This window comes from Capra hircus, chromosome 28 (genome assembly GCF_001704415.2).
Source record: "Capra hircus breed San Clemente chromosome 28, ASM170441v1, whole genome shotgun sequence".
Lineage (NCBI taxonomy): Eukaryota > Metazoa > Chordata > Mammalia > Artiodactyla > Bovidae > Capra > Capra hircus.
Genome location: NC_030835.1, coordinates 17,535,667 through 17,560,079, shown reverse-complemented (window position 1 = coordinate 17,560,079; position 24,413 = coordinate 17,535,667). Strand labels below are relative to the sequence as shown.

General features: G+C 51.8%; 1 protein-coding gene across 15 annotated transcripts in view; it reads left to right on the top strand.

Annotated features, from left to right (window-relative positions):
* CHST3 (carbohydrate sulfotransferase 3) overlaps nucleotides 334-24,413 on the top strand; it is a 39,364-nt gene continuing 15,284 nt past the window's right edge. For 2 of the 15 annotated variants that reach the window (XR_001917433.1, XM_018042519.1), the window contains exons 1-4: nucleotides 334-701; nucleotides 19,962-20,115; nucleotides 20,976-21,152; nucleotides 21,514-21,585. The gene's annotated coding sequence lies outside the window, so the exon portion shown is untranslated. Of the gene's footprint in view, nucleotides 702-4,406; nucleotides 5,136-19,961; nucleotides 20,116-20,975; nucleotides 21,183-21,513; nucleotides 22,271-24,413 lie in introns of those variants that run through there. The other 13 variants (XR_001917430.1, XM_018042516.1, XR_001917432.1 and 10 more) reach the window with 11 other exon arrangements.

Below are 24,413 nucleotides of genomic sequence, written 5' to 3'. Positions count from 1 at the left end.
CTCCAGGCCCCCTCCCCCACCAACCCAGGAGGGGAGCTCTTCCCAGCCTCTCTGAGAGCGAGTAGGGATCCCAGCGTAGTTAAGAGAGTCCCAGGGGAGAGGCGGGCTGAGGCGCAGCACTGGGAACAAAGACCCACGGAAGGGTCCAGCCGAGCGCAGTTCCCCGGGGGCTGGGGCGAGGGCCGCCCACCCCACCTCAGCTCCTCCCTCTCCTCCCTTGCTTCCACCCAGAGGCCCGTTGCGCAGCCAGAGCTGCGCCAACTTCGCCAACGTTTCCCAAGTTGCTGGGGCGCAGGGGTGGGAGCTGGGTGGGGTGAGGAAGAAGAGGAGGAGGAGGAGGAGGAGGGCTCCCCGGGCGCCTTGGACGCGGTTCAGGAATCTGCCGCCGCTGCCGGCCGCTCGCGGACTCCGGCCGAGCAGGGAGCCAGGCAGGACCGCTTGCTCGCTGCGCAGGACGGCGCCCGCCTGGCGCCGCTTTCCGCCCGGCGTGCGAACCCGCGGGGCCGCGCCTCCTTTCCTCCCCGCCGCAGTCCCCCCGGGGGCGGCGCGCAGAGCCGGGGCCACGAGGGCACTGGAGTCCCAGAGCCGCTTCTGCCTGGTCCTGCCGGGAGGAGGGCAAAGTTGCGGGCGGATGCTGCCGGCGCCGGACCCTAGCCTCGGAGAGTTGGATCCGCCCCCGCTGGAGGAGGCTCCGTGGCGGGGTAAGTAGGGCGACCGCATCCCCGGAGCTGTCGCCGGGGCTAGGGGGAGGTAGCCCAGTGGTGCACACCCCCACCATCCCTGATCGGGCGCGCGCGCCAAACTTTGGAAGAAGAGGGGAAGAAACCGAAGGTGGGAGAGGGAGTTCTCGGCTCGGGGCAAGTTCCACGCAGGCACCCACATCTCCAGACCCACTGCAGCCAGATTCACAACTGCCTGATACACACAGCTCATCACCCATCGAGCCACGGGCAGCGCATGCACGCCACACCGACCGCTTCAGCCCGACTGTACAATTCTGGGAGTGTGAACGTCCGGATCTTTTACACCAAGCATGTCCTCCAGCCCTCAAGTAAATCCACTGGCTTTGTCTGCTGCCCCACAGTGAGGCGTCCCCAAAGCGAGACTGGCCAGGAGAGGGGCTGCCTTGACTTTGAAAAGCCGTGGCCAGGACCTCGAGGCTGACTGAGGAGTAGGGAGGAGAAATCAGACATTGCAGTCGGCTCTCCGGGTTCGTCAGGAGTGAGTTTGGTGTGGAAACTCAGTGTCTGGGTGATGTGTCTGGGTGTGCGCCGTCCTTCCGGAGGCGAGGCCGGGAGAAAGGAGGGAGCGATTCATACACTCAGACCCGCCAGTGTTAGGCTCTGTGAGCAGAAAAGGCTGGCAGGCAGTGATGCCCTGGACAGCTGGGCGGTGGCAGTGCCAGGGCCTGAGAGGGAAGCACAGACCCTTCCCCCGAGCGGATGTGTTTCCTCACAGGGACTTCCAGGGGATGGGCTGAGGAGATTCCAGCCCTGTGAGTGTAAAACGTGGTAGGGGATGTTTAAGGCTCTGAGTTCGTGGAGAAAGCATGGCGGTCCTGAAGTCATACTTATTTTCACTGCACCTGAAGTTGTGTCTGATTTTGGATGCCCTGGTGTCCTGGGACTCCAGGATGTTTCATAGGTTGAACTAGATTGCCAGGCACATCACTGGTACTCAATAAATAGTTGTTTGTGGAACAATGACACCCATAATTTATATGTGTTAGGCACATTCTATGAGCCAAGCCAGGTGGCCTCAGCTGGGTTGGAAGTGGTTTTTCTGCAGAGGAGGGGCCCTGAGTGGTTCCAGGGAGCCCTGCTTGATCCGTTTAGCCCAAGTGGCACATTCTATTGTGCCCTGTGGGCTGGCACTGGGGACTGGAGTTTCAATACTGGCCTCTGCTTCCCTAAGAGGGGCAGTAAGAAAGGCTCCATGTCTGCATTTGGCTAAGCTGGGAGTGTCGTGGGATCTTCTTCCTGGCTCCTGCTGGCCTGGAAGGAGATGAGTTCTCATGAAGGGTCCAGGAGCTGTGTCCTGCAGCAGTGGCCTGGTTCTGTGGTGGCAGCAGGTGGAGGGGAGGTCACAGTCCCTGTACTGGGTGGGTTCCTCTGCACCAGCTGGCGTGGAGCTTCCCAGAGGAGTGGAAACATCTCATGTTCCCGGAACTGGGATTGCAAGCAATCTTGGGACTGATTCCCTACTGGCATGGAACTGGGAACATGCAAGGATGCGGTGGTGACTTGGCCGTGAAATCAGAAAGAAATGTGTCACTCCCCACCCTCACCCCTTTGTCACTAGGTTCAGTGTGCATTTCAAGCACCTAAATGGTCTTAATGCTGAAATTAGCAAAGTTTGTAGGCAGCACCCAGTAATGTGGTCCCAGAGGAGAGAGTGATCTGGGTTTGGCCACCCCCCAATTTCAGGTGGACCGCTGCAGCCAGTCCCTTCCCAGTATCACCTTTCCACCTTAACTATGTCTTCTGTGAATCGCGAGCTCCACATTACCTCAGTAAGACTCTACATCCCTGTAAATATCATTTTATCACCATTTTTACAGATTAGTGAACTGAGGTTCAGAAAAGTTAAGTAATGTTTTGGGGGTCACACAGCTGGTGAGGGAATAAAGCCAGGATTTGAAACTGGACAGTCTGGGTCAGGAACCCAAGCTGCTTCCACCATGCTCAGCTGCCTCTAAGGCCCCTAACTGGTTCTCCATAGCAACAAGGAAGCAACACTGATGCACTTACTGGGTCCTGGGGCCCCTGACTGCAGTCCTCTTTTTATACACACTCTGCCCAACCTGGCTTATACCATGGGTCATGGAAATCAAAGGATAGGTGGCATCAGGCTGCTAGAGCCTTCCATATGCACCTGGAGTCAGGAAACAGTGGGGGCCTGGGAGTGATTGTGGGGCAGATATGGGGGTAATTCCAGTGAGAGATGATTCATTGCTTATCTGAGAAATGGGGACAAAGCTACCACTGTGACCATACAAGTCACAAGTTTGGGAGAAATTGCCCGGTAAACATCATCAAATGGATTACTATGTTCTTTCCCCCTTCTGGTCTTTTCCTATTACACAGGAAAATAGGCCCTCACCTGAATATCCAGGGGCAGGTCCTTCCCCCCAACCCCACACACCCCCACGAGAGCTACACTCCGTGGCACTGTCTGGTCCTCAGGAGAGATGGACAGGCAGAGCTGAGACAGCCAGGGCTGTGATAATCACATGGCTCGTCTGTTCCCCAGCTTATGCTTTTTCACACAAGCCCCACAGAGAGACTGCAGTTACCGTTCCACTTTGAAATGAGGCTCAGAGGGGTGCAGTGGCTGCCCAAGGTCACAAAGCTAAGAAAGAAGTGCAGGTTGAGAGTCCCTTGGACAGCAAGGAGATCAAACCAATCCATCTTAAAAGAAATCGGTCCTAAATATTCATTGGAAGGACTGATGCTGAAGCTCCAATACTTTGGCCACCAGATGCGAAGAAACAACTCATTGGAAAAGACCCTAATGCTGGGAAAGATTGAAGGCAAAAGTAGAAGAGGGCTGCAGGGGATGAGGTGGTTAGATAGCATCACTAACTCAATGAACATGAATCTGAACAAACTCCAGGAGACAGTGAAGGACAGGGAACCCGGGCATGCTGCAGTTCATGGGGTCACAGAGAGTCAGACATGACTTAGCGACAACAACAACACATGTGAGCTATGCTGCCTTCAGGACTCCCTTCCAGGCACTTAGCGACAGCTGTGTGCTCTGCCTGGCTGGTACTCTATCTCCCTAGCCCCAGGGCTGAGAGGGGGTACCCCTGCTGGGGCAGAGTCGCCCACCCCCATCTCCACCCCCAGTGCCTCTGATACAGGTGTTCATAGTATGGGGAAAGCTGGCAACCTTAAACAAGGAGCAGAGGATAAGCACAGCACAGCCGGCCTTGCCCACTTTCCACAGTAAGCCCACCTGGGTGAGTGCCAGAGCCCTTGCAGTGCTGAGCGGCATAAACATTGGAGCCCTCTCCCTGCTCCACTGCGGCGTGGACTCACTGTCCAGGATGGAAGCTGGGAGACTGGGCGTGGGGAGAAGCTGCCCCATCCAAAGGGTGGGGCTATTCATCTTTGTCCCCTGGCTCCATTCCAGTGTGTGACACACGGAGGTACTTAAGGACTTTCTCAGAGGATGGGTGAAGACCAGGGAGCGGCTGTGAGCGCCTCTGTTGGAAAGTGATAAAGCAGGGAGCCAAGGTATCGGTCGTGTGGAAATGCTCAGGCGGGCCTCTGCCCCTCACGAAGTCACGCAGGAGGAAAGGAAAACAGCTCTCCTTTTCATTCTTCAAACAGAAATACTTGTCCCCTTTTCTTGTCTGATGCTTAAACAGGTAGTAGCTCCGCGGCCTGTCCTGCTCTGAGCTTGCAGGTTCCATGGCTTGTGGCCCCTGGCAGGCTGGACAGTCTGTTCTGTGCTTGAAGGCCTCTGCCTTCGTCTTCAGCGACCTAAATCTGGCAGTTGCTCCTGCACACCCCAGCACATCCCTGCTTCTGCAGGCTTGGGAGGAGGGGCGTGCAGGCCATGGGAGGCCCTGAGCACCAGTAACTTCAGGTCTCTACGGCCCATTGCTCCTTCTCTACGCCTCTCCCCACCTCCATGCCTCCCCTTACCCTCCTGCCCCACAAAGATGGCTGTGCGCAGAGGGACCATGGTTGTTCGCACTCTGAGAAATTTATCAGTGGAATTCCAGAAGGCTCTCTGAAAAGGACTTGAAGGGAGAAGTGTGGAAAATAAATAAGCCAGTTAGTCCCCAGCTCAGCCTCTCCTGAATGCCGCAAGTAAACAGCTGGCCTGGGAAGCTCTGTCTTGGCCTCCGCGCTTACACCTGGCTCACTGGCTGCCTCACCAGGTCCCTCCTTCCTGCCTCTGCCCTGCCCAGCCCCTCCTCCTTGCCTTTGGGAGCCTCAAAAGTCAGGAAACACCCCCACCTCCGGCCTGTCCTCGTGCTGCGGGACGCTGGCACACTGGTGGCTGGGGACAACAGGAGCTTGTGGGAGAGGAGACCGCCCGAGGCTCCGGCACAGCCCTGCCCCGTGCGAGCAAGTCTCCCCGCCTCCGCCCTGCTCAGCAAGGCAGGGTGGTCTCTCGTGGTGAGTTTGACTTTGATGATGAAGAATGGTGGGGCTTTTTCCAATTTTGTGACATCTAAGGAAGCTTTGCATCTTAATCATCAGTTTAGAGTGGATGGAGCAAAGCTGATTTTCTTCAAGGTGGGCTCACATATGAGGAAACCCTCAAAACCCCGTTTACATTGTGGGGCTTCCTGGACTAACCAGCATGTCAGGGGTCTTTGCTTTTGAGCAAGTTCTATCCGCTTAGGCCCTGTTTAGACGTATGAGTTTTAGGTGGTGTGAGTTCACAACAGTGTTTTCAAGAGGCTTAAGCACTCTTGTAAGTTTCTCTGTCTGGCAGGGTAGGAAGTAAACTCCTGATACCTTAATACCTTCCTTTGATTCAGCTGACCCACTCTAAACCCAGCGTCCGGTAAGAAGGGAAGAACCAGGGTGCTAGGATGGGGGTAGCTCCCCGGTGGGAATGCCAGTTCAGGGCTCCACTTCAGTCACAGGGAGTGGCCGGGGGAGGGGGTGCTCCCCAGTGTTGTGGCTGTGCCTCTCGGGTCAGCAAACTGAACCCCCTGGGATCTGGGGAATGCGCACCACCCCTAGACTCTGGTCCTGCCCCCACGCTGGAGCCCTTTGTCCTGTTGTTGCCAGGCTTCTGAGAGGGAAGTTAAGGGGTAAGCCCTGTGGCTTGCAGTCTTGTTGGAAAAGAGACTGCACACCCACATACTCACAGATTAACACAAATCACTATGGGCCGGAGTACACTCACACATACAGAGAGAGAGAGAGAGAGAGAGAGAGAGATAAGCACAGCGATACACTCATCCCAAAAGACAAATTATGAGATAGTGAAGAGTACATCTTCTACAGCCAGAATGCCCTCTGTATGGCTTAGTAGCTGTGTGACCTTGGACAAGTTGCTTAACCTCTCTGGGCCTTAGTTTCCTAGAAAAGGGGGGATGGTAATAGGTTATAAGTAATAGGGCTATAAATGAATTTGTATCTGTGAGGAGTTTAGCAATGTGCCCCAACCAACTATTGCTCACCACATACTCTTTGCCCCACACACTCAGGCCCAAGTGCACAAGACTTCCCAGAGAGGTGCTCACAAACTTGTCAGTGAATGGATCAGTCACTTTGCACTTTCTGAGTCCTGGTTCTCAGGATGCGTGGCATTCTCTGTGCTAGGCTTGAATTAGAATTTATTAGAAAGATCATTTTACTTTCCCTTAGGAAGATCTTTATTTTAGAACAATGTGGGCACTAACTCCCCTAGAGAAGGTTATGATTCCTTTAGCAGCATCAGTTTTCAAACTGGGTTCCATGGAGCCCCAGAGTTCAATAAGGACCCCTCAGAGGCCTGATAGAGGGGTGTTCCAGGCCTCTCCCCCATTTATCTGTTCTACATATTAGGTTTCCTAGGAAAGTTCTGGTTCATAAGAAGGCTCCACAGCTTAGACAGTTGAAAGCTCCCCGCTACAGGCTGGCCCAATCCCATCCTGTGTGCGCCTGTCCCAGTATGCCACGTGACACCCGTGCCCAGGCGGGCCCCTACAGCTACCTGAGCACTGGCCCGGGGCCTCTCCCACTCTTCCCTGCTTCCCTCCTCCCCTCCGCTCCAGCTGCCTTGCCATCTGCAGGATTCTGCAAAGTGCTAACATGTCTGAGCCAAAATAGCGCTATCAGAGGAAATATTTTGAAAACAAACTGGGCCACCCCCTGGCTGAGACTGCACTGATTTTCAGCAAAGCATTTCACAACTTCTGAGGTGGGTGGGCGGGGCCATCTGAAAGAGGCCGGGGCCCTGAATCTGCAGGTTAGGACAGACAGGCCTGAAGAGGCCCAAGATTATTGCAAACCTAGAACCAGGAGGGGAGGTTATCCTTACAGGATAAAGACGTAAAAGCCTCTGCGACCACAGAGGTCAGGACCCGTCCTCTTCTTCCTTTGACAGATACCACTGCCCTCTCACGTTTCCACCTCCTGCTGCATCTGGTGCAGGTGCCTCGGGGCTGGGGACGCAGGAGATAACTGGTGCTACCAGTTAGCTGCACACCCTGTGCTTAATTAGTGCTGTCTGGGCCCATACTCAGAGTTCTCACTGGAAGCTCCGGCAGTAGGTACCGTGTGATCACAGTTGTACAGACCGGCAGACAGAACCAGACAGATGGGGAAGTTGCCGGGACCCCGCTGCTGGTGAGTGCAGAGCTGGGTCTGAGCCCTGCTGCCTCACTCGAGTCAGTGCTCCTGACCCTGGGTGAATCCGTCCTGCTGGAGCCTCGACTGGAGCGGCGGAACGGCTCAGCAGGACAGTCCTCTCGCTACTGTGACCAGGGTACACCCTACTCACAACACTCTCCCCTTCCTTCTTTTCTCATGGCCGGCTCCCTTCACCCTCAGGCCTCAGCTTAGATGTCTCCTTCTAGAAGCCTCGGCCAGTGGCCCTCTCTGCGGCTGCCTGCACGTCCCCATCCTCACTCTCTGCCTTGCTCTGTTGCCCCAGCCACTTTCGTGGTCTGTGGTCTCCACCGGGCAGTGAGCTCTGTGAGCAGGACAGAGTCTGCCTTGTTCTCCTGTGTCCACTGTTCAGTGCAGCCCCCGGCAAGCACTGAGTACCATGCCTGACTGGGGAGCACAAGTGATGGGTGTGACACTAGGCCCCAGGAGGAGGGAGGCATGGGACAGTGCCCAGTCTCCCAGGGGAGGATGCTGCTCTTAGGAGGGGATCTGAGTCTGGGCAGAGGTGGTGGGAGAGGGCAGCTGATGTGGACCAGAGGCCCTGTATGGGACCAGGAAGGAACGGGAGAGTGGGACCCTGGGTAGATGGCCTCTTGTGGTCACTCCCCCGTGGGCTCTGGCCTGGGATCCCGAGAATGGGCCTGAAACCTTCCAAGAGACCCTTTTGAGTTAGGCAGACTGTGCACTATGGGCCTAACAGCACGCAGTTCTCAGTCCTTTCCCCTCTCTGGATGGACATCCATTCATCTTCTCCTGGGTCTCAAACCCAACCCTCTCGGCCGCAGAGGCCCCCATGAGCGAGCCCTTTTCCCTAAGCAGAGTGACAGAAGCCCAGCTGGCTGGCTGCCTTCTGGGGGTGGTTCCAGCTGCAGCCTCTGAGCTGTCCTCGTGGAACTAGTAGGTCCCTTAGTGCTGGGCTCCCCTCCACGCCACCCAGGGAGCACACATGTGGTGCTCTGGCCAGGGTATCACTTGCCTTGGGTGCCTGCTCATGCCTGACACCATGTCGGACGGAAGGTGCCTCCAGGCTAGAAGAGGGCAGGACAACTGGGCCCAAATAACCACCTTGGAGTCCAACAGTAATGAGCCCGCAAAGGTGCACATGAGGACCTGGGGATGGTTTCACGGAGCAGGTGGGCTTCCAGTGCAAAGAGGGGAGCCCAGGCAGAAAGCACAGGTACGGGCAGGTTCCGGTCGAGTGCAGAGGTGGGTGAGGAGTCTAGCTGGACTGAACTGCAATGTGCAGGATGGACGAAGAAGAGAGAGAGAGAGAAGAAGCAGGGAGGAGGTGGTTACATGTGCAAGCTCTGGAGCCAGGCTGTCTGCATGAGGAACCTCAATCCCCACTTACTGCTGTGTGACCATGGCCAAGCTGCTTCGCCTCTCTGTGCCTCACTGTTCTCATCTGTAAAATGGAGACACTAATAGCATCCACTACATGGGGGTGATAGGAGAATAAAACGAAGAGTGACCTATTATCCTTTTTTTTCTTTTAAAGCAACTAGCAAAATAAATTGAGGTCAGATCATAGAGGCCTTTGGAGGTCAAGCTTTCTGTTTACTAAACACCTGCTGTATGCCAATCACTTTACAAACCTTCTCACTAAGCAACCTACAACTAATAAAACAAAATTATTAGCACTGCCTCCATTTTATAGATGAGGCAGCTGAGCCTCAGAGAGGTAGAGTAACCTGCTCAAGGTCACTCGGCCAGGTAGAAGCAGAGGCAGTAATGAAATGCAGGTCTGTCTGGCGCTTAGGTCTTTCTTCAACACAGAGATTAGAGAGGCATGACAGAGGCAGCATGGGGACATCCCCTGGGCCGGGGAGTCACAGCCAGAAGCAGAGCATGGGTGGAATAGCCATGGGTCCCTAGGCTGGGAGAGGGTGGTAACAGGGAAGGAAAGATTCAGGCAAGCCTGGAAGGCAAGGAGATGTGGATGCCCCGAGGCCACAGCACACAGCACACTATTCAGAGCGCAGGGACAAGCTGTTGAGTCACTCTGGGAAAACATGACATCACTGAGTTTTGCTGTCTGCTGCCCACCTGCCAGTTCTTGTGCCCAGAGCCCTGCAAGGGGACCCTCACATCCAGGTAGCAGGGCCAGGTCAGCTCCCTGGCTTCCTGCCCTGAGTTCTCCCCAGCTTCTGCCTCCCATCTTCCCACTGCCCCCCTCCCACTCTACCCCCACTCATAAACCTGGATGAGGCAGGAGCTTCTGGAAGTGATGATGGGCATGAAGAGCCTCCAAAAGGGCCTCCATGCCAAGTCTGCGACTGGAATCTTGGGTGGGAAGAGACTGCTGGGTTGAAGTTTTAGAGCTGCTTTTCCCTTAAGAATGGTGTCTGCTATTCCACTGGAATCACTTTTTAAAAGTAAAGCCTGAAAAAAAAAAAAAAAAGTAAAGCCTGATTGAGCTGTGCGCCCAGCACTATGCCAGGTGCCAGCAGCCTCCGCCTTCTTGGAAGGTACAGCTGAGAATCTGCGAGCTCTTTATGTCCTAGGCATCCTCAGGTTAAGTGATTTATTTGCGTCAATCTGATTGCATGAAGTAGCCCTATTTTATAGATGCCATCCCTGAGGCCCAGAAGGCTAGGTGACTTGTCCAAGGTCACACAGCCAAAATTCAAACCTTTGGCCCTCCTATTCCAGATGTACTTAGCCACTCCAGGCTCAAGTAAAGCCACTGGAGAATCATAGAAGGTGGGGTATACTGAACCTATGTCTGCCAAATGATGCATTGCAGACAGGAAATTCCAGGAGAATTCTCATCTCAAGAGTGTGGGTCACTCCCCAGAGCTTGTTGGAGGTTGTGGATATATTTAAGAGGTAACAGAGAGCTCCCAGGTTCCTTGGCCAAGCAAACCCTGCTGACATGGCCATTTGGGGTGAGACTCTTCTCACTGGAAGGAGCACCGGGGCTCGGGGCGGGGGCTGTGTGTCTGTCCTGGTTTTGGTGGGCCTGACCTGGAAAAGGAGTATGAGTCAAGCAAGGGGCGAATGCCAGCTTCCTCAGCCCAGTCCATGGCGCAGGATGCCAGGCTGCCGCAGCTGCTGCTGCCACTCCCCGCACCCTCCCAGCCAGCAGGAGGGGCTGGTGGCCGGCCCTGTGCTGAGTGGCACTCTCTCACCCACACCACCACCTAGCTAGGGGGGCACAGTTCTTCCCAACTCACAGGTTAGGACGCTGAGGCTTAGAGAAGTTTTCTGGTGCACTGGAACTCCTTTGGCCGGAAAAGGGAGGGCGTGAGACACATAAGTCTCCCGTAAGTCTCCCTTTTGCTAAGAGACGGACGGGAGGAGGGAGGGGTTAGCCTGCCCTCTGACACTGAGCCACACAGGCTGGCTGTTCTCAGACTAGTACTTCTGATTCATCTGTCATCACCAGATCCTTGTGTTGCAGGATGAATAACCTCTGGGGTGAGAAAAGCTCTGATTCCCTTGGGCCATGAGTCACTATTTCTCTGGGAGCATTTTTGAAGCCATAGAGCTTCTCCCCAGGCTTTGGAGGGGAGCAGGTTCCTTCTCTGCTTGAGTGCCAGCCCCACCCTGGCCCTGACACTGCCTGCTTGTGGAAGGGTCAGGAAACAAGAGGCCTCCACTGGCCTCAGTGATTACCCAGCATGTTACCCCTGCCCTACTCTCAGCAGACAGGTGCCACATTCCCAGAGGTCTGTGGGGTCTGCAGCCTTGAGGGGTCCCTTGTCCCATTTAATGCCCGAAGCCCACATGGTAAGCACAAGTCCACTTGCCCCCCGCCACCCAGGGATGTCTGGGAATCCTCCAAAACTCCACCGTCTGCAGGGCGGCTCCTCCTGACACTTCCTCTCCGCACAGGAGGGAGGGGACCCAAGCCAGCTCCTCCCATCCTGTCAGTCTCAGGCCCAGTCACTACAGAAATAATTTCTGGAGAGTTGTCACTTTTCTTACAGAGAAAGCAGACTGTTACGGTCGGCTGCAGGGGTAGTTCTGCTTCTCGCCACCCCCAAGTTTTCCTTCTGGGATGGGATTTTGGCTTTGCCTCTGCTTAAATTCAAAAGCCTGTTCAGATGACTCTTCCAAAATGAGGGTCTCACCTCAAAGGGACTTTGCCTCTCTCTCTACAGGTAGAAAACTAGCACCTGCTTTTATTTTACTTGTAGTTTTACTAAATTTTATCAAAGGAAGCAATCTAGGCCCATGGTATAAAATTGGAAAGGTACAAAAGGATGCATGGTGGTGAAACCTCTCTCTCTGGCCTCAGACACCCAGGTCTTTCCACAAAAGCAACCAGCATTATCAGTTTCTTGTGCATAAGCTGCTTTTAAATTGTCCAGTTTTAGAACTTATGATTTGCCTGGGGGTGGGGAGAGATAGTTAGGGAGTTTGGGATCGACATGTACACACTGCTGTATTTAAACTGGTAACCCACAGGGAGCTCAGCCTGGTGCTCTGCGATGACCTGTAGGGGTGGCAGGGTGGGAGGGGATATATGTATATTTACGGCTGATTCATGTTGTTGTATGGCAGAAACCAGCACAACACTGTAAAGCAAATAAGATGGCTAACCAGCGGAGCTGCCGTATAGCAAGCACAGGGATCCCTGCTCAATGTCACGTGGCTGCCCGGATGGGAGAGGAGGTTGGGAGAGAGTGGATGCATGTGTGTATATGGCTGAGTCCCTTTGCTGTCCACCTGAAGCTATCACAACACTGTTAATCAGCTACACACCAATATAAAATAAGCTGTCCCTTACGAGCTGCTCTGGCTGCCCACGTCCTAGCGCCCACTCCTCAGTGGTCACCTGGGATTCACCCACGCGGCACAGCCGGAGGCCCTCACATCCCTCATCCTGGCAGCCCCAGGGAGCCAGCCCGAGGTTGTCCCCATCTTCCGTGAGTGGCTCCTCCAGGCTCCAGGTTAACTCTGTGCTCTTGGCTGCCCCTTGTCCATTCTCCCCTCTGGTCTGGCTGGGCAGGGGCCTGCAGCTGGGGCCTGTGGGGTCATGGCCTGGCGATGGGGATCTGGCCAGACTGAGTGTTCCGAGTGCCCTAGGGGCACACAGATAGGGCGCATCCTTCGCTTGTGTCCTGAGTGTGACCAGAGACGCCTGTGCTCCTGCCCCACCCCCTTTCCTCTCCCCGCCTCTGCTCCTTCCCTTCCTCCCTGCTCCTCCCCTCCTTTCTTCTTTCCCTGTGCATTCAGTCCCTGCTGCACAGCGAGCAGTGAAATGAACCTGGAAGTGCTGAGAATGGCACAAGGCAGAGGTGAGCGCCGCTAGGGGAGCCCAGTCCTTGAGAATGGCCTTCAGCAGACCTGCCCTCCACATCCCTTCACAGCCTTGTACCTCCTGCTTGGCGACCCTGGGCAAGTCACTTAGCTTCTTGGAACCTCCTTTTCTCAGCTGATTAAGGAAAGAGAGGGCGGCAGCCAGGGTCCAAAGGGCTGCCGGGAGAACCTGGAGCTGCCAAAGGGCTTTCTAAGAGGGTGACAGGTTTGAAGCATGGAAGGGGGGCAGTACTCTTCTTCTAAGGGAATGGGCTCTGGGCACCTGTGAGGTCTGGGCTCAGCCCTAGAGCATGGATGGGAGAGAGGTGGCCCTTTGGGCAGCACTATTCTGCCAAGTGGCTTTCCTTTTCTGTATTTCCACACAGAGGTGGACCCTCGGCTTTATATGTTTTATCTTTGTAATAATGAAAGATGTTCAGCATGCAGAATTCAAGTAAAATGGACAAACACTGAGAAGAAACCAACAAATCACCCCTCAATCTACTACCCAGATGTAACTGACTACCTCTGGTCCACATACGTCTCCAGGCATATATATATATGTATATAAATATATATATATGTATATATATTTATATATATACATATATATAAAGAAAAGGGAGCAGTGAGGGACAGAAGGTTTTATAAACATGGGGGAAACACACAGTTTAACTTAGCTTTAGGCCAGTGTTGTAAAGAGGCCATCTGCCCCCAAAACAGGCCCTCTCATCTGCTTAGTAATCTACTTGAGGGTCTGGTGTGGCGCAAGGGAACTCTCATGCCGGACTCTTTCAGTTCAGTTCAGTCGCCCAGTCGTGTCTGACTCTTTGCAACCCCATGAATCACAGCACGCCAGGCCGCCCTGTCCATCACCATCTCCCGGAGTTCACTCAGATTCACGTCCATCAAGTCCGTGATGCCATCCAGCCATCTCATCCTCTGTCGTCCCCTTCTCCTCCTGCCCCCAATCCCTCCCAGCATCAGAGTCTTTTCCAATGAGTCAACTCTTCACATGAGGTGGCCAAAGTACTGGAGTTTCAGCTTTAGCATCATTCCTTCCAAAGAAATCCCAGGGTTGATCTCCTTCAGAATGGACTGGTTGGATCTCCTTGCAGTCCAAGGGACTCTCTCAAGAGTCTTCTCCAACACCACAGTTCAAACCCATCAATTCTTTGGCGCTCAGCCTTCTTCACAGTCCAACTCTCACATCCATACATGACGCCTGGAAAAACCATAGCCTTGACTAGACAGACCTTAGTCGGCAAAGTAATGTCTCTGCTTTTGAATATGCTGTCTAGGTTGGTCATAGCTTTTCTTCCAAGGAGTAAGCGTCTTTTAATTTCATGGCTGCAGTCACCATCTGCAGTGATTTTGGAGCCCCAAAAATAAAGTGTGACACTGTTTCCACTGTTTCCCCATCTATTTCCCATGAAGTGATGGGACCAGATGCCATGATCTTCGTTTTCTGAATGTTGAGCTTTAAGCCAACTTTTTCACTCTCCTCTTTCACTTTCATCAAGAGGCTCTTCAGTTCTTCTTCACTTTCTGCCATACGAGTGGTGTCATCTGCATATCTGAGGTTATTGATATTTCTCCCAGCAATCTTGATTCCAGCTTGTGCTTCTTCCAGCCCAGCATTTCTCATGATGTACTCTGCATAGAAGTTAAATAAGCAGGGTGACAATATATAGCCTTGACGTACTCCTTTTCCGATTTGAAACCAGTCTGTTGTTCCATGTCCAGTTCTAAGTGTTGCTTCCTGACCTGCATACAGGTTTCCCAAGAGGCAGGTCAGGTGGTCTGGTATTCCCATCTCTTTCAGAATTGTCCACAGTTTATTGTGATCCACACAGTCAAAGGCTTTGGCATAGTCAATAAAGCAGAAATAGATGTTTTTCTGGAACTCTCTTGCTTTTTCCATGATCCAGCGGATGTTGGCAATTTAATCTCTGGTTCCTCTGCCTTTTCTAAAACCAGCTTGAACATCAGGAAGTTCTTAAAACCTCCCAATCCAGACAAATTAGACAAAAAAGGGAGTCGGCTGAATTACAGATCCTCCTTGATTTATGATGAGGTTGCATCCCGATAAATCCATCATAAATTGAAAACGCATTCAATACACCTAATCTACCAAACATCATAGCTTACCTTAGCCTACCTTACACATGTTCAGAACACTGACATTAGCATGGTTCTAATGGCTACTGTTGGGCAGCAGCACCTTGCACAAAGCCTGTTTTATAATAAAGTGTTGAACCTCTCCTGTAATTTATTGAACTCTCCTGAAAGTTTAAAACAGAATGGTTGTGTGGGTGTAAATGGTTGTTAAGTGTATCGGTTGTTTACCCTCCTGACCATGTGGCTGAGGGGAAGGCCCAGCTGATTATACAGCCTAGCCCCAATTCAATTATGGTTTCTACTGAATGTGTATCACTTTCACACCATCTTAAAAGTCAACCATCTTAAGTCCGGGACTGTCTGTAGTACATTCTGGCTCTAGAACAATAGCTTTCGATCTTTTTGGACCAAAACCTCAGACAGAGACACAGACACATCACTGAAACAAAAGTCTTATGAGACCCATGTGTATCCTTATTACAGATCCTTAATAAACTCTGATATTTTCTGTCTCTATGGTTCTGTTCTTAAAAAAAAAAAAGAAAAAGAAAAAAAAAAAAGCTTACAAACTGATTCCACAACCTGAAGTTTCGTATGGCTCTATAACTGTGATTTGCAAATTTGAACGTGCATCAGAATCACCTGCAGAGCTTATTTAAACAGAGTGCTCTGCCCACCCCCGAGAGATTCTGATTGAGATGGTTTGGGCTGGGAATGGGGGCAGGGGGGAGGCAGGAATGTGCATTTCTGTCAAGTTCCCAGATGCTGCTGCTGCTGATCCAGGCCCCCATCTTTGAGATCCCACCCTTCTAGAATATGTTTTAAAGCAATGTACTCCCTTGGCAGAAACTATCAGAGAATTTGCTATATTCAGCAGATGAGAATTGCTGGTACCTAGCCCAAGAACTGTAGGTCTCTGGCATTTTTGAGGATACTGATCAGGCACTATCTTTGGGATCTTAAACACCAGCCTCCTGAAATCCACCCTCCTGAATATAGAAAAGGTCTGCTAAGCAAAAGGACATTTATACCCAACCCTGGTTGAATTGCCTGCCTCTTAATCCCAAGCCCACAGAACATAAAACCCTCCCAGCCCTTTTGAAAACACTGTTCTATAGGCAATGAAAGGCACCATTTACCGTGTGGATTTCACTTTTCTGTTTTTGGAAAGGGAAGGAGGTAGGTCAAGTGTGAACACCCCACAGAGAAAGCTGTCCCCTGGCTCTCATTGGGGTCTGGTGGGTTTCATTGTCTGGTGGGATCCCCAGCTTTAATGGGAAACTCTTCCTGGCCTGAGTGGCCGCATCAGCGCCCAGACTTTCCACCCTGCTGACTTACGAGACTGGCCTATGTTCCAAGCTGCCTCTGCTCCTCCAACCAAGGGGCTCAGCCCCCACCTGGAATCCTCCCCCATTCCCTTCGTAGCCTTGGGGCCCCTCCCCAGCCCCGCAGTCCTCCAGAAGCCAGCCCTCAGCTGGGAGCAGCTTCGTGAGGAAGAGAAGTGTTAAATGGGCACAGAGCCCCCTCTGTTCCATTAACAATGGCCCGTTGATGACTGGATTCTGCCTGCTTGGGCCCCTTGACTGGACTTCGGAGAGGAGGAGAGACTCCAGCCCCCCAGGCAGCTACTTCTGGGTGTGAGGTTGATTCAGAGGCCTCGGCCTCTGTCTGCCCACAGAACCTCATTCTTCAGGCCCTGTGATGGAGCAGTGAGAAACCCTCTCTCCCCTCCCATGCTATCCCAGGGATAGCTTGGGGCCCCAGGAGTGATTCACTTCAGTCTATTTCAACAAACGTCTATTGAACAGCTCCTGGGCACAAGGCTCGGAGCTAAGTAGCTGTGGGAATAAGAATAACTGCTGACATGAATTCAGTGCTTACCATAATCAGCCCTACCCTGGCTGCCCAACAGAGTCACTAGGGAGCTTATAAAAATTCCAATGCATAGACACTTTCCCCAACCCCAAATTTTCAGGAGTGAACTCCGGCACTATTTTGTAAAAGCTAAGTGCTTCTTGTGCCCAGCTGACATTAAACATCACCAGCCTTCTACTGGTTAAACACCATGCTGAGAATTTAACTTGATGCGTCCCGTTTCATGTAGCACATGCTTGTGGGAGGCTGAGTAATGTGCCCCCCACCCAAGATCTCCACATATGAATCCCCAAATCTGTGGACATGTTATTCCACATAGTAAAAGGAACTTTACAGTGTGATTAAGGATTTTGAGATAAGAAGCTTATCCTGGATTATCCAAGTGGGCCCAGTAAAATCAGCAGGGTCTTTATAAGAGGGAGATTTAACTATAGAAGAGGCCTGAGTAATGCATTACGAAAAGCTCCAGCAGTCACTGCTGGCTTTGAAGATAGATGAAGGGGCCCACAAGCCATGGAAAACAGGCAGCCACAAGAGCGGGAAAAGGCAAGGAAGAAGGTCTCCCCAAGACTCCAGAAGGAACACAGGCCTGTTGATTTTAGGCCAGTGAAACTGATCTTAGACTTGACATTCACAACTGCAAGATAATAAATATGTGCTGTTTTAAGCTACGAAGTTTGTGATAAGGTGTTAATACAGGGATATTACTAACTGTATTTTGTAGACAAGGCACTCACTTGGGGTCACAAAGGCAGAGCTGCAATAGGAAGAACTCAGGTGCATCTGACCCCTTAATCCATGCTCTCTCCACCTCACCACACAGCCCCTACTTTGCAGCCAACCAGACATGGATTCAAATCTCAGTCTGCCACGTTCTGTCTTTGTGTCCTTTGTTAGTCATGGGTGCATTTGGCCAGGGTGGAGGCTGCAGGGAGGCAGGTGTGGAGACCAACTGGAAAGCCAGTGTGGGCCAGGTTATCCAGGCAGAACACTGCGTGGAAGAGCTTGAACTTGATTCTGAAGGAATGGTGCCCACAGGTGCCATCCTCTTCTTCCTTCTGCATTTCATGATGCTGCCTCAGACTTTCAGGCCCATTCAGTCTCTGGAATCTGGCCCTCCTGTAGCAGCCCAGCTGCAGTGCAGAACTACAGGGCTGGGGCCAGGAGAAGCATTCTACTCATTGTCACCTGCAGCCAGTGACAGTTGCTCATCTGGGGTGGCCACTAAGCTCCCATTTCATGGGAGGCCAGCAATGGCCTAGTGCCTCCAAAGCACATTTCTTCGAAGGCCCTCCAGCAGCCTTGTGTTTAGGGCAATGCGTGTCTTAGAGAAGGAGCGTGAGACATAAAGAGGTCCCGGAGTTGTTCAGAGTTGCACAAGTTGGCGTAGGTCTTGGAAGACCGGTTCCTGGCCAGGACTCTGATCTGCCCACTGTCATACAGCTCCTGCCTTTTGGCTAAATCTGCCCGCCCAGTGCTAAAGCACAGTGGTTGAGTCCATGGACTATGGAGACAGACTTCCTGGGTTCAAATCCCAGCTTTACCTTACAACTGAGTGTAAGCTGAGTGCTTTAATGGGGGGGTGGGGGGCGGAGTTAATGACTGTTATCTGTGAAGGCACTGGGGTACCTTCTTCACAGGATGGTTCTGGGGACTCAATTTATGCATGTGTGTGAAGTGCCTGGAACAGTAGCTGCTCCATTAGAAGCACGAACTTCTGTTATGGTTCAGTTCCCCGAGGGCAGAGACTCTTCCTCCCCTCTATTCCCAGTGCCTCTTCCCTTGCTTGGCCCAAAGCAAGAACTCAGGAAATGAATTTATTGGTTGACTATCAGCATTTACCAGCCAGACGCTCCCTAGGGACTTTCCCAAATGTATTCCGTTTTCAAACATTCCACCTTAGTGACTCAAACCTTTCTTCTCCTCCTTCTTGCTTGCGAGCTGCAGAATTGCCACAAAACATCCTGAAGCTTGCCCTGCCCCGTGGTAGGCCCCCAGGAGCAGTTCAGAGATAACCCAGGAGTCGCCAGGTAGCACCAGCCCTTGAGTGACAGTGTTGCAAGCTCACATGCTGCCCAGACCCCCTCACTTCAGGACCCTGCCGGACCCTCCTATGCAGGCCTCCCTGGGACCCCTGAGCCATGCGGCAGCCCAGTTTGAGCACCTCATCCACACCAGCTCTTCCAGCTGACGGGGGCTCAGATGTCCTGTCATCCCTCCAGAGACCTGTCCCCCTCTCTTTCTGTTTTGAGGATGGGCTTCCTCATTGTTTTACATCCCCAAAGAGCCCCCAAGCTTGTCCCTGCACATGAATAGACCCCAGGAAAGTAGTCAGTTCCTGGTATTCCAAAAAGCCAAACTTGGGATTCCAGATTGGACTCAACTCCTATGCTGCTCCTGCCCCAGGAACTGCATTTCTGCTCATTCTTATCTCTCACCTCTTGCTGCATTTTACAAAGATCTCCTCAAAACCTAGTTTTCTTTTTTCCTATTTAATTACACTTTTGTTTCAAGAGAATTACAGACACACATGCAGTTTTAAGAAATAATACAGAGATCCCTTGAACCCATTGCCTGGTTTCCCCCAATGGTGAAAAACTACTGCAGTATCACAACCAGGATACTGATGCAGATACAGCCAAAGTTCGGAACATTTCCATCACCACAAGGACCCCTCATGTTGCTGTATTATAGTTAGGCCCACTTCCTTTCCACCCCACCCCTTCTTAAACTCCTAACAATAGCAGTCTGTTCTTCTCGCTTACAATGTTGTCATTTCAAGAATGTTATATAAAAGAAATCATGTAGTATGCCACCTTTTAAAACTGGCTTTGTTCACTCAATACTCCCCAAATTCATTTAAGTTGTGCCATTTTACAGCTGAGCAGTAGGCCGTGGTATCAGGCGGCTGGTTTTAAACAGAACACTCAAACACTAACCTAGAAGCTTCCCAAGCACTGTATCCTGAGTAAAACAAGAATACCGCATGTTCACCTGGTATCGAGCCCCGGTCAGCAACTCCCCTGCCAGTCTGGCCTTGCAGCTGAGCTAGTGTGCATGCCAGGCAGTGGCCCCGCTGAGATGCCCTGAGGTGGTGCTCTCTAAGAGGAAGCTGGATGCTCGAAGGCTTTCAATCTTCCATCACCTAGGGAACTTGAAACAACTGATGCCCAAGCCACACCCAGACCAACTCAATTGTAATCTCTAGAGGTGGGACCCAGGCCTCAGTAATTTCTGAAACTCCAGGTAACTCTCACGTGCTGTCAGGGCCAAAATGCAATGCTCAGGCAAATTCACCAAATGCATAGCAGCACGCTACCCCTCTAGACACGGCAGATATCACCAAGCAGTCACCGCACTCTCTTCCTGCAGAGATCGACCTTTTCAAACACGGCGCTCCAGGCAGTCACTTCCAGTTGATCGACTTGGCCCAGGAATTGCAACTGACTTGCCCTCCCAGCTGAGAAGCCTGAAACTGGCAACTGTCCTGTCCAGGTGTGTCTAGGCCTGGGCCCTGATGCATTAGGTAAGCATCCCTCCAAATCATGCTGCAAAAGAGGGGCTTGGCCAATAGTGACAGCAGCCACAAAGCCAGAGCAGGCCAGGGTTTTCTGGGCTGGTTCTGTAGGGAAAGGTGAAGTAAATCAGCCAGTGTCCATCCCCTGCAGCAGCCTACAGCCCAGCTGGGGGAGAGAGATACATGCAGAGGGTGAACCAGCGGTGCAATCAGCACAAACAGGCTCAGGCTCACACTGGTGCAAGCCTGTAATAACAACCAGCCTGTGTGCCGTCCTCTCTTATTTTCGGAGCCTCACACCAGCTTAGCTAATGTTCATTCATGACAACCCTGTGGGGATGACCCAGGCTCAGAGTGATTAAATACCTTGCCTAAAATTACCAGAGAATAAATGGGAGAGCTTAAATAAATGGAGAAGGAAATGGCAACCCACTCCAGTATTCTTGCCTGGAGAATCCCATGGATAGAGGAGCCTGGCAGGCTACAGTCCATGGGGTCACAAGAGTTGGATATGACTTAGTGACTAAATCATCGTCAAATGGGAGAGCTGGCACTCAAGCCAAGTCTGATTGCAAGTATGAGGCCTGTGTTTAGTTCTCGGAGCAGTTAGCTATCTGTAGCCTGGACCTCTCTCCCCACCCTCAGACTCCGTCTCTCCTTTCCAGGAGGGGCTGGATACAGATGGGCTCCTTGGCAGCCATGGAGCAGCCCAGACAATAGCAGTAGTCAGTATGGGCTAAGACCCCGGGGCTGCCTTCTCTCCTGCCCCTTCCTCCCCGACAGAGGTGGTGCTGGGAGGGGAAGCAGAACTCCCTGGTGAAAAAGAGAAGAGGCTGGGTTTCTGATTTTTCTGTTGTTGTTTTTGCTAGGAATAAAGTCCCTTCCTGCTGTTAACAGCAAGGGGCTTGGAGGAAACTGTGGGACTGAGGACTACCCTGGAGGATCCAAATTCTGTGTCCTCTGCATTGAAGACAGCAGGACTGGGGGGAAAAACCAGGGAGCAAAAGAAATTCTCTCCATCTGTCCCTTGCATGGACAGTCTCCAGGTGCAGAAAGTTTCGAAGTCTCCTTAGAAGGTCAGTCAGTGGGAGAAAGCAGGAAGGGGATCCTGGGCCTGGGTACTGAGAGCTTTTCCTCTTCCAGTCATCTCAGAAATCCTGTCATGGTGGCTCAGCAGTACAAAAAGGCTCATTTTGTACTTGCATCACATCTGATGCAGGCAGGGTGGCTCTGCAGGCAGCAGCTCAGGATCTGGGCCGCTTCCACCTTGCAGTAAGCCAGTTGGAACATGTGGCCTCCAGTCTTGCCATAGCAAGAGAAGACAGGACCTGAGGGGTGTCTGGGATCAATTTAAGGACCAGGACTTCAAGTGACTGACATCACTTTAACCTATCTCCATCCCCACAGGTCAAAACCTGGTCACTGGCCCAACCTAATTGCAAGAGGGGCTGGGGAAGGTGAAGAGCATGTGGGTACCTGGTGAGTACCAAGTCTCTGCCAGTTGTTTGCCCAGAATTTCACCCACACAGAATATTAAAGAACATTTTGTTCTTCAATGTAATACGGGGAACAAACGGGGACCACGCCCCATTTTGATTTGCCCTTATCTGCTTTCTTTAGGCAACTGACCTCAACCTTTCCTGCTGTAATACCCACGGCAGATTATGTTCACACTCAAGGCACACTCCAATGGACTTGCCCAAGTTTTCCCAAAACCCAAGAAACATTTTGTAGGAAACCCCTAAGACTTTTAAAGTTTTGGCTCTTATTCATGAAAACATATAAAGGTATGTGAGTAAGAATATAAAATTAGCCGTGTGAAGAGCTTTGCCAGCCATGGTGTGGGATGGATTGGCAGCAGTTCTGTGCAGTGCCCTAGGCTCTCTGTATCTCTACCTCCACTCATTCATGAAAGCACAAGTCAAGCGAGGGAGGAAGGTGGAATTATAAGAACCTTGTATCCATTGCCGTTCTTTTCAAAAGTACTTTTTTTCTTCCCCAAATCTGATGCTTGAACTATTCTTAGTGACCTCACCATTAACTGTAGTATGTGCTGTTTTGTTCAGTAAAGGGTTTTATTGATACTGTTGCTTAGCTGCTGTGTCATGTCTCACTCTTTGCGACCCCACTGACTGTTGCCCACCAGGCGCCTCTGTCCATTGGATCTCCCAGGCAAGAGTACTGGAGTGGGTTGCCACTTCCTCCCAGGGGATCTTCCCAACCCAGGGATCTAACCTGCGTCTCCTGCATTGGTGGGTGGATTCTTTACCACTGAGCCACCAGGGAAGCCCCAAAGGGTTTTATGTGCTAAATCAAAGGTTTGGAGGATAGATCTACAAGGCATGTTCAGATGGAGGGTTTGTGTAAGAGGAAACTTGCAATTTGGCTGGCATTGAGGGGTGATGTCAGATGGCAGAATGGCAACCCAAAGGGTGGTAAGGAGCTGTGTTTGGTAGCCAGGAAGGATCCCATAAAGTTGGAAAGGCAAACTGATTTTATCTCACACGCCAGCTCTAATGGATTGGCACTGCACTGAGAAGGCGTATGAAGCTACATCTAGTCTCAGCTGAAAAGACGACAATGATTGATCAGTGATGTCTGCCCCAGGCATAGGACTGCAGAGTGGAATGTGTACTGTTTTTGACAACCCTGTGCTGGAGGTTCTTGATGGGCTAAGCTATGAGAGTCAGGGTGATCAAGTTGGGCAGGGCCATCACTAACCTGGGAGACAGGAGACCTTGTAATGGTTCAAGTATCGTCACTATCCAGTTATGCCTTTGTGAAGCACTTCCCTTCTCTGAGCCTGAATGGCTACAGATGAAAAATGAGGAAGGGTAGGTAAGAAAATCTCCAAGCCCTTTCCAGTTCTGACATTCTGCACTTTTAGGGCAAGAGCCATGTTTTTCTTGATTGGTGGGGTAGTGTACAAGACAGATTTCCCTTGGACCTTTCCAAAAGAAATACCCTTTCAGACTTGCACTGCTGAAGGCAAGTACAACGAGAGCTGGAAAGTCAAGCTGCTTTGTTTAAGGCTCTGGCCTGAGTTGCTGCCGACAGCATGATTTTGTCCTGGGGGCAAAATCCACTAGCATTCAACTTGACCCCAGCCTGACAGCTCGGAGGCCTCCTGCCTCTGTTCACTGCAGCCAGAGTGGAGCCGGCTCCTCCACAGGGGTCCACTGTACCCCAGGCTCCTGTCATTCTGCAGCCACACTCTCATCAGCACACTCAGAGCTGCCTGGCCAGGGGGGGCATGTGGAATTTGTGAGCAGCGCTGACCTACAGGGAAGCTGAGGAGGGAGCATGCTTAAGGGTTCTGCCTGTTGTCTTTCTGGGTCTCTCCAGCTTCTCTGCTGCTTCGGGGCTGACTACAGTACCTGGGACAGGGAAAGTCAGCACATTTATCCCCAGATGAGGCTGACAGTGAGGATAAGATGCCCAGGGCCAAATGCCATCCATAAATGAGAGGATATTGGCTCTGCCTGAGGGACACTTCTAGCTGTGGTCAGATCTTCACTTTCCTTCACGCTGGTATTTGTAGGAGACTGAGACTCCACCCCACCAATCCAGTACTCACCAACAATCACAAGCCACAAAATCTGCTCCATCTGTAAAGACAGGGTGAGCGGTTCCTAAGTAGGACCATTCGTCGTGACTTGGGCTTGGGTTAGGCCCTGCGCTAGCATCTTCTCATTGGGTTCCCCATGACCACTGAGTGTACAACAGATGCTGTTAAATGTCCCATTGACAAATAATGAAACCACTCGAGTTTAAGCTCCTTTCCTAAGGTTACGGGGCATCAAGGTCAACATGTAAAAGCAAAGAAGTCAAGAGAAGCCACAGTTGTGGAGAGAGTCCCTGTATGATTTGTTCAGGCTTTTCCAGACTGTCTTGTCTGTGTCTCTCTCTTTCTATATATATGTGTGTGAGTGTGTGTGTGCACACACATGCTAAGTTGCTTCAGTCTTTCCAACTCTGTGTGACCCTATGGACTGTAGCCCACCAGGCTACTCTGTCCATGGGATTCTCCAGGCAAGAATATTGGAGTGGGTTGCCATGCCCTCCTCCAGGGGATCTTCCCAACCCAGCAGTCGAACCTGAGTCTCACGTCTCCTGCACTGGTGTGTAGGTTCTTTACCACGAATGCCACCTGGGAAGGGGTGTGTGTGTGTGTGTCTGTGTGTGTGTGTCTGTGTGTGTGTCTGTGTGTGTGTCTGTCTGTATGTGTGTGTGTCTGTGTGTATGTAAAATCAATAGCATATTAATCATCTCCTATGTGTCCAATATTCCACTAGCATGGGGGAAGA